The sequence below is a fragment of the Triticum dicoccoides genome, chromosome 2B (genome assembly GCF_002162155.2).
Source record: "Triticum dicoccoides isolate Atlit2015 ecotype Zavitan chromosome 2B, WEW_v2.0, whole genome shotgun sequence".
NCBI lineage: Eukaryota > Viridiplantae > Streptophyta > Magnoliopsida > Poales > Poaceae > Triticum > Triticum dicoccoides.
The window spans coordinates 77,015,255-77,024,797 of NC_041383.1; positions in this window are offsets into that span (position 1 = coordinate 77,015,255).

Below are 9,543 nucleotides of genomic sequence, written 5' to 3' on the forward strand. Positions count from 1 at the left end.
ATGAGGGAGAAGAGGAGGGCCGGCCAGGGAGACCGCGCGCCCCCTCCCCCCCCTAGTCCGAATAGGACAACGAGGGGGGGCGGCGCCCCCCTTTCCTCTTTCCCCTCCCTCCTTTCCTTCTCCACCAAGGCAAGAGGGGGAGTCCTACTCCTGGTGGGAGTAGGACTCCTCCAGGCGCACCCCTTGGGGGCCGGCCGCACCTCCCCCTCCCTCCTTTATATACGAGGGCAGGGGGGCATCCTAGGACACACAAGTTGATCTACGTGATCGTTCCTTAGCCATGTGAGGTGCCCCCCTCCACCATATTCCACCTCGGTCATATCATCGCGGAGTTTAGGCGAAGCCCTGCGCCGGTAGAACATCATCATCGTCAGCACGCCGTCGTGCTGACGGAACTCATCCCCGACACTTTGCTGGATCGGAGTCCGGGGATCGTCGTCGAGCTGAACATGTGCTGAACTCGGAGGTGCCGTACGTTCGGTACTTGGATCGGTCGGATCGTGAAGACGTACAACTACATCAACCTGTTGTCATAACGCTTCCGCTTACGGTCTATGAGGGTACGTGGACACACTCTTCCCTCTCGTTGCTATGCATCACCATGATCTTGCGTGTGCGTAGGAAACTTTTTGAAATTACTACGTTCCCCAACATTTTGTACCATGGCTTGCCCAACAATAAGTGACATGAAACCATCGATGCCGGAATCACGTCACACAAAACCGTGCAAAAATATTTTCCCAACAAAAATGATACCTTTGTTTGATGTGTGACACTGAGGTCTTCATGACCCCAACGAAACAAATATGGTCGTGCTCGTGGTGTCATTGGTAGATCTAGCTTCTCCACCATCTCGATGCTTGCAGCGTTGATCAAACTCATGTGGTCAATTGTCATGGCACATGATCTCTCCTGTACCACAACACGAGTATGAAAAAGTCCATCCTATCGACCTTCCTCCTCCAATTGAAATCCATAGCTTAGCTTTCATGATAATCCAGTCATCTTCTGCACAGTGCCGTGAACAACCTTGCTCTAATACCACCTGATAAAGACCAAACCTTGATGGCGACATCGATCTGTTGTTGCGGCCTGATCTTTCACGACACTCCACCTTTAGTAGCAGCAACCTCTCGCCCGCTCACGCGATGTACACGAAGAAGAGGATTTGAACCTTGTGGCCCAGCACGAGAAAACCAATCTCGACGAAGGTACTCACGCGCAAAACAATTTCCACGAAGAGAAATCGCAACACATAGGTTTTCTAAAGATCCCTCCAAAACTTGATACGGAGGTCTACCCTAAAAAACACATCGTGTCTATTTCATAAAAATATAACCTGCCATACAATGCCTAGTATCTGGCTTTATACAGTAGCCGACCAAACTTTGACCTCGTACACACGCAAAAGAAAATAAAGTAGCTCCATGCAAAAAAAAGTAGCTCCTAAACAAATCTGGACTCTAACTAAGGAAACTTGGCCTAGTAAATTTTTTTTGAGCATCGGTACAGACACAAGCGCTCATATACATGCGCATACACTCACCCCTATGAACGCACACACGCACATCCTACCCCTATGAGCACCTCCGAGAGACTGAGCCGGCATATCATCTTGAGATTTACGAAGTCACCGTAGGCGCCTCGTCGTCGACGGGAACGTCTCCTCCCACTGAAAGCACATCGCCAGAAATCCTAAAATAAATCCAGGAATAATGCGAGCATCAGGATTTGAACCCTGGTGGGTTGGGGATACCACTATCCACCTAACCATCTCAACCACAGATTGATTCACACTTGGCCTAGTAATTTTGCTACATGCGCCCCCGACTTGTGTACATCTGGAGGGCCCCACCCAACATCTTTTAGGCTTAAAAACTCCCAAATACATGTAGTCCTGTTGTTGATCTTTTCCTGGTGTGGCAGAAATAAAAACAGAAAGGATCTACTGCTGGTAGTTTTAATCTTTACGTAGCATGCAAGATTGGATAGGTAAGCTTGACCTGTAGCTTCGTTGGACTCCTTCTCGTACACAAACTGATCTTCTTCTGGTGTCCCTGAAAATCTATACTTACTATTAAAAGAGCAAACATGACTTTTTCCAAAGCCACACAACAAACTGTACATGGGATAACCATGCCCCTCAGATCAAATCAACTTAAGCAAATCCTACTGTCTATATTACACCAATAATCTACCGCCCAGATCTATAGCTCAGATCAAATGTTCTGCTAGGCAGGCGCACTGGTTTGCTGATTCTGTTAGTGCTCCGCGTCCCCTGATTCCAGCGGCCCCGCCGGGCGAAACCCTGATCTGCGGATCGTATCCGCCTGAATCTCTACTCCTAATGAAGGAGTACGTACGTCGTTTGTTCGTTCGCTCGCTCCCCTCCCTCATCGATCGGTACCGCATCCCACGTCCCAACGTTTTTTAACCTCCTTTCTGATTTTCTCAAAATCAAATCCAGGTTCACGTACATCAATTTGTGTCCTAATCTTTCCTTCCAGACCATAACTTTCCATCTGTTTGCCTCGGTTCACGCAAGGTTTCCAGAGAAAGAAATCCACATCCAATCTCTCGTTTTGTAGGCAAGTTTCTCCTAAAAATCAGGGATGCACGATTTGATTGCATGATGTACGTGATGCAATGCGTGAAAAGGAACCCCGGATCCTACCAGACTTCATGGCGTCTCCTCCATGTCTATCGCCAGGTCGGGCTGCACCTTCTCCCATTCTCCCGCGGGTGCGGCATCCCCGTGACGGCGGCCTTCTCCAGCACGTTGCGTCTGCATCGGCGGCACCCAGAGGCGTCCCATGGCATGTGACACCGACAACGCCGTGAATCGAACACAACACCCATACGAACCAGACGGGAGAGTCGTCGGCCGCCCCGCCAGCCCGAACTGACGGGGAGAGGAGGACGCCGGATGTGAAGACGCGGCTGGACCTCTTCCAAGACGTCTACGACCAACGGAGGCACAACCGATGTGTCCACAGTCAAGGCAGAGTGCGACCAACGGAGGTGCGGCCGGTGTCACTGTCAAGGAGCGATGGCTCATGCTGATGGTTGCTAATCGACGGAATACACGGCTCCTTGAACCGCCGCCGCCGCCAACGTATATCCCAGAGGTTGTTGTGGGAAGGAGAAGGCGACTTGGAAGCATATGGAGCAACACTTGTAGAGGCGATGTGAAAGGCAGCTGACCCCCGCGCTCATTGGCTATCTCTGATGGTGGCGCATGGTACTGGAATCAATGCATGTTCCCTCGCCACGCCCCTTCCTTGGTAAAGACCCAAGCTCCTCTCATCTCCGCTCCACTGGATGCACTTTCTTGCCTTAGGCTTTCAGATTTTTTCAGGGACGCACTATCTCCGCCTCGTTAAGCAAGTGATATACACAGTGGAGCAAGGATATGGATCAGGAGGAATACAAGCTTTTGTACGTGACATATTCGATGAAATGCAGTGGAAGTACTATACGTATTTTAATTTTTGCATGAGGGCTCAGGTGTGGCATCGTCAGCGGCCTCCGATGATCCTCGGCTCGGCCTGCGCTGCCACCACCGACCTACCATGTCCACGATCCTCGCGAGCGGTGTCACTCCTATCCCCTCACCATGGCACCTTCCTCCTGCGTGTTGCTTTTTTTTGTACTTGCAGTTGTTTTGGACTTTTGGTCCATTACATGTCTCAAAAAAGTACATTGTTACTGATGAGCAAACTTTCGTGATGTTGTGAGGCGAAGTATTTAACTGGTAAGTGCCTGATGCCCTGATGTCTTACTTTAAATGCATTTTACATGCAGCAGTACACTACAAGAAACCTGTTAATCCATGACGGATTTCGCATGACATTTTCAGAAACTATCATGGATGGGCTGGTACAGCCCCGCAAGCCCGCTAAAGCCCGGCTAACTGCTACCCGAATAAAAACCTAACCCTAACACATTACCCATCGGCCCCTCTCCCTCCTCCGCAGCCCCCTCCCATTCCCCATCGTCTCCCACACATCGCCGACACCTCGTCGCCTCCCTCCTGCTACAGCTTGCCACCGGCCCACTGCCTACTCTCACCTGCAGCACCGGCGGCTGCAAGATCCACCACAACCCCCACCCATCCATTGCTCTCACGACTCATCTCTCTCCCCTACAAACCCTCGCGCCGCCACCAACGCCTCCCGATTCCGGCGGCGTCCACCACCACGCAGCACACTCATGACCTCGTCTTCGACCTATTCGTCCTCCAGCATGGCTGGATCCGCCGCTCTCAGCCTCGGGCGCTTGTCCGCAACCCTAGCCCATGGCTAGGGTTTCGGCTGCGGCGTCGCTTCCACCAGACGGGTCTCCAGCGGCTCGTCTTCTCATACATCGTGCCCCCTCCCGCCCTCTACTCCTCATGGATGGCGTCCCCTAGCTCGATGGCGGCAACCCCGACCCCCTCTGCCGCATCGCCGGCGCGGCCGTGCTTCCTATGGCGACCTCCTCTGTCATGTGACGACGGTGTCTGACCTGCACTGCGATTGGTGCCTTGCCTACATACCTCTCCGGTGAGCACTACGACCTCAGCCTCCCTCTGCTTTATTTGGCATGATTTTGTATCTTTCCTCTCAAGAACTCATAAAATAATATTTCCCAATATTAATCCCTCCAGTGTAGCATTTATAGTCTATGTGAGTTTTATCATGCTACATCTTTAGTCGACCTGTACAATTTGTAACTCTGAGAAAGAAGCGATTGTGTCAGAATTATGGAAGATGCCTGTCTTACTTACAAACAAAGGCTATAAATGCCCTGCTGATGTACCAATTCACTTCAGTAAACGTTATGGAAATTCTATGGACATAGGCCAACTACTTCAGAATGTTGATACGACATGGATTGAACTTCATACTTGTTATTTGACCCATCATAGTTCTGCTTCATTGCCATCTGACTTGCAAAGTTGGAGGAAATTTTTTTAGGAGTTGGGTGTGACTGATTTTGTTCAGGTAGTGGAAGTTGAGAAAAAATATCTGAGGTTGTTTACGTTCAAGGGTAGCAAATTAGGCTCTATATAGTCAGGAAACTGGCTGATGCCTTCTTGGTTTGACTAAAATTGCAATGAGAATCAGGTAGCCGTAGTTTTAGTTGACTGTTGTAGTGTTGTTGGTATTGATGCTCAAGTGGCAACTATTGAATTATTTTCAGAACCTATAACATGATCTTGGACCCCTAATGGATGATCGATGCAAAATTCCTTTATGCTGCATGTTATGTGTGTTTCTTTTTTCCTGTATTATTAACTGATTCTCATAACCACTGGTCATGTATCTCCATCTATTATGTTCAACAGTAATCATTGCGAAAAGTTAATCTTCAAACTGGAAAAGTATCATACTTATCATAGCATGTCTCATGTTCGCAACATCTCCGACCTTTATTATTCATTTTGTACACTGGAAAGGTTAATCTTCAAACTGGAAAAATTAATCTTCATGCCTTGTTGCTTAACACTGTCATTTCTCACTCAGGTTGAAGTCTTTGCATAACAATTGCTATTTTGAATATAATATACCTATTTTCCTATGTGTTTTGATTCGATCATCTCCTGGTGTTCATGTATTTTGATTCGGCTTGTACCTTAATAACTAGTAAGTAATTACTTAAGCCATGCAACAAATTAAATTTGTAGTTCTCTGCATCATGTATAATGTTTGTTAGTGATGCCATTTTTTTGGCGTATATACTTTGTTATTCTCGTTTGTAGGCACTGTAAGATTTCAGAACTTAGGAAAAAATTGTATCTACTGTGCATTTTTGTATCTTTCCAGAGCCAAAATGGAAAAGTAGAACTGTACTGCTTCTTACTTTCCTAATAAAAGGGAATGTTGTACTGGTTCTATCACTTCCAGAAGGTTGCTTGATATATTGGGAAAAGGGAGTTATCCACATTATGAATTACTGGATGTCGCTTTAAGTTCTAGCATTTTTGTCTTTCTGTATTCTTGAAACAGTGTTCCTTGTCTGTCATATTTCTCTACTTATGTGAATTATATATACTAATGAAGTATTTGTTTGTTCTGATTTCTTAAGCGCTGTCTCAAAGTTCTCGATGTTTGCTATTTCCGGTACTCATGTTGTATTTGGGGATTATTTCCTGGCTCAGGTGTCCACTGATCAGTGAGGACGATTGATGAAGATAATTGAACGACTGAATCCGTCCACTGACAGAATTAAAGAGACCTGAAGAACCATGCCGGAGACAAAAGAACTTGGTGTGTCAATTCTTCAGGACACTCATCAACAATGGCAGTCACTACTGCATGCTCACACTACAGTACGTAGTCAGTCATAACTATTTTATAGTAGTTTAGATATAGTTCCCTGAAATATTCTGTGAACCATCATTGGCTGTATAGCTCTTCTGTTCATCATTGCTTCCAGCCTGGGTTGTTATTTCTTGCAGTTCTAGTAGAGATCAGATTACCATAGACTATCGTATAACTTCTAGGTTTGATTGATTTCATGCAAGATCTGTTATGAAACTCGAGTGGTAGTGGTTTTAGTTTATTAAATTATGTTAAGTGCAGTGTAACTTTGGAAGTATCTCCACCTTGAACATTTCATTTTATTATTGTTTTCTCTACCATTGCAATTAATTGAATTTGACCAAGTTTATAGGAAGCCATATCAACATCTTCACCACAGAATTAATTTCATTAGATTTATCATAAAATATATTTTCGTAATATAGAGTCCACTTGTTGTTCTTGATACTTTACTATACCTTCAGGAAGATTGTTACATTTTTCCTTTGTGGCGAGAGCATATTGTAACAGTAGCATGTTGTTTTTTACAGGTTTCCTTGGGTTGTCAGAGGCGCATAGGAAGTTTGAGCTGCGGAGGTGAACTTGATGATTAAGAGGGTCTGTACAATGTTGTTTGTTGATGTAATCTAGTGTAATTGTTATTGAGGGTATGTGAACTAATGTTGTATGTGTTGGCACATTTTAGAACGCATTTACTTGCTGAAATTATTGAATAGAAATTTGTGAAATGGCAAAACTATGGACAAGTTCAATGAAAATTAATTGTGTTGTGAAAGCTTTTTGATTACGTGTAATGTCTTGTGCCATAGCTGGTTGGATAATATCATGGGATGGATTGAATTTTTTTTGGCTAAACTGCCACACTAAAAAAAAGGGGAATGGGCTTGGCTATGCAGGATGCCACGTGAGATCCACGTTGGTGCCACATGGATTCCATGTCAGGCCCATGTTAGTACAATGTCATGTTAATCCATGACGGATTAGTCTGTCATGGAGGACTGGGCCTAGGCGGGCCTAGGGACTGATCGGTGACACACATGATCCGTCATGGTGGCACAGTTGTCAAATTATGACGCGATATACATGACGGATTCTAAATCCGTCATGGACCTCCCTCGATGACAGTTTTGCACATATCCATGACAGATTGAATCCGTCATGTATTAACGAGATTCTTGTAGTGGTAGGATTTCACAATAGAATGGGAGCAACCTGCATCTTTGGAATGTACTGAACTAATTTCATCAACAATAACTACGTACTTTTGAACTGAATATCCTCCAGCAATTGGCGTCAGATGTATGTTTGTTTATTCATAATGATTTCTTCATCCCTTTAGTTAGAAGAATCAAAAGCAGTTAAGCACCTAAGATCTTTTGTCTGCATTTTTCTTTGTAGTTCCTTTTTTGTTCAGCTTGTGCAACGTCAATGGTCTCTACTCTGAAGAGTCAAGAGTACATTGTTACTGACTAGCAAGGCTCTTTTATGGTTTGAGGCGAAGAAGTATTTACCTCTTGAGTTGCTGATCATTTTCTTTGACTTGACTCTACATGCAACTCTTCCGTAGCATTTACCTGCATTAACTTGAGCAATAATATTTGTACCATTGACTTTACTGTTAATAACAAAACAAGATAAAACCAATCAGTTAACTAAGCAAGATTTGCAGGTGCAATGTATTGATGATTGATGAGTCGATCACAGCGGCTAGAAGAAGGAAGAATCAGGCGCAGATCACGGATGATGGATCTTGGAGTGTGTGGTGAGAACAAAGGTGAGTTGTCCGAGTTAAGCAAACTCAGACACATTTCCTTTCCTCATATGTTGAAGCTTCGAGCAGAATGGATCTATTATTAGTAGCATCTACACCTTCAAATCCCGTGTTTTTTGAGACCACTCCTGTGTATGTCTCCTCTTCCAAACTGAATCTGGTTTAGTAGATCATTGCTGTTTTAACTGCTTGATGCTTAATGCTTGTATTTCATAAATTTTTCTGGGAGAATGAGTTATATCTAGAGCTACAGTTTGTGATTTAAGGATCTACTAGGCATGTCATGGCAAGTAATTTTACTCGGCAATTGCCATGCTCCAGCATAAATCATGTTCTGTTGCAGCACCTAGCATTTAGATACCTTTGATTCATGGATGTACGATAGGCCTGAAGCTTGAGCAGTTCATATTCGACATATCCATTTATTCCCCGTCCATGACACTTTTCGAGGTTTGACTTTCAACTACCTACTCTAATATATCATCTTCTGCCCCTCTTCTTTTCCTGTTTTTTGTGATCATTACAACCTTGAGATATTCATCGGTGCATATCTGAAAATTCAGGTGCTATGCGAAGAGGAATTTGCACCAGTGAAGAACGCGAACGACACAACCTACGATACCATGAGGCTACTCCAACTGCACAACAGATGGGTAATTTCTCACCATTTCCTCTACCAACTTGTAGAATTCAAGTACAACTCAGGCATTTCATGATATAACTTTTATGATCATCTTTATGATGACCCCTTTCCCTCGTGAGCTTCGGGCTTTCTCCTCTCAGCTCGTATGCCGGAGAAATCCTTGAGATGATTTTCCACGCACCGACATTCCACACGCCCACTGAGATTTTGCTCTAGGCGCATCAGGTCATGGCAGCAACAACAACAACAACAAATGGAAGAGGCAATGTTGCACAGGGATTGCAAGGCCGAAACCTTGGGACACATGGGATTTTGACTTAAATATTACAGGATATGCATAGATGTGAGTTTGACTTTCAGATAATACATGCCAAACAATTTTAAAGTTGTGTCGTGCATGACAGTGGAAACATCTGTGAATTGCACAGGATCCTACAGAGCAGATGGGCATCATCGACGTGCATTATGTGGCACATAACCATGTTTTTATGGCGCTGCTAGAAGGAGGGCGCGAGAGGGCCGGCCGGGGGCCTTTTTGCCCACGGCCGGGCAAGAGGGAAGGGATTTCCTTCTTACACTAGTAGAAAAGGGGGCATCAGTCCCGGTTCATAAGGGCCTTTAGTCCCGGTTCTTGAACCGGGACTAAAGGGTCGTGACTAATGCCTCCCCCCTATAGTCCCGGTTCTAACACGAACCGGGACAGATGTGCCTCCACGTGGCCGGTGCGCCGAGCCCAGGCAGGAGGGCTTTTGGTCCCGGTTGGTGGCACCAACCGGGACCAAAAGGCATCCACGCGTCAGCATTTCAGTGGCCGTGATTTTTGT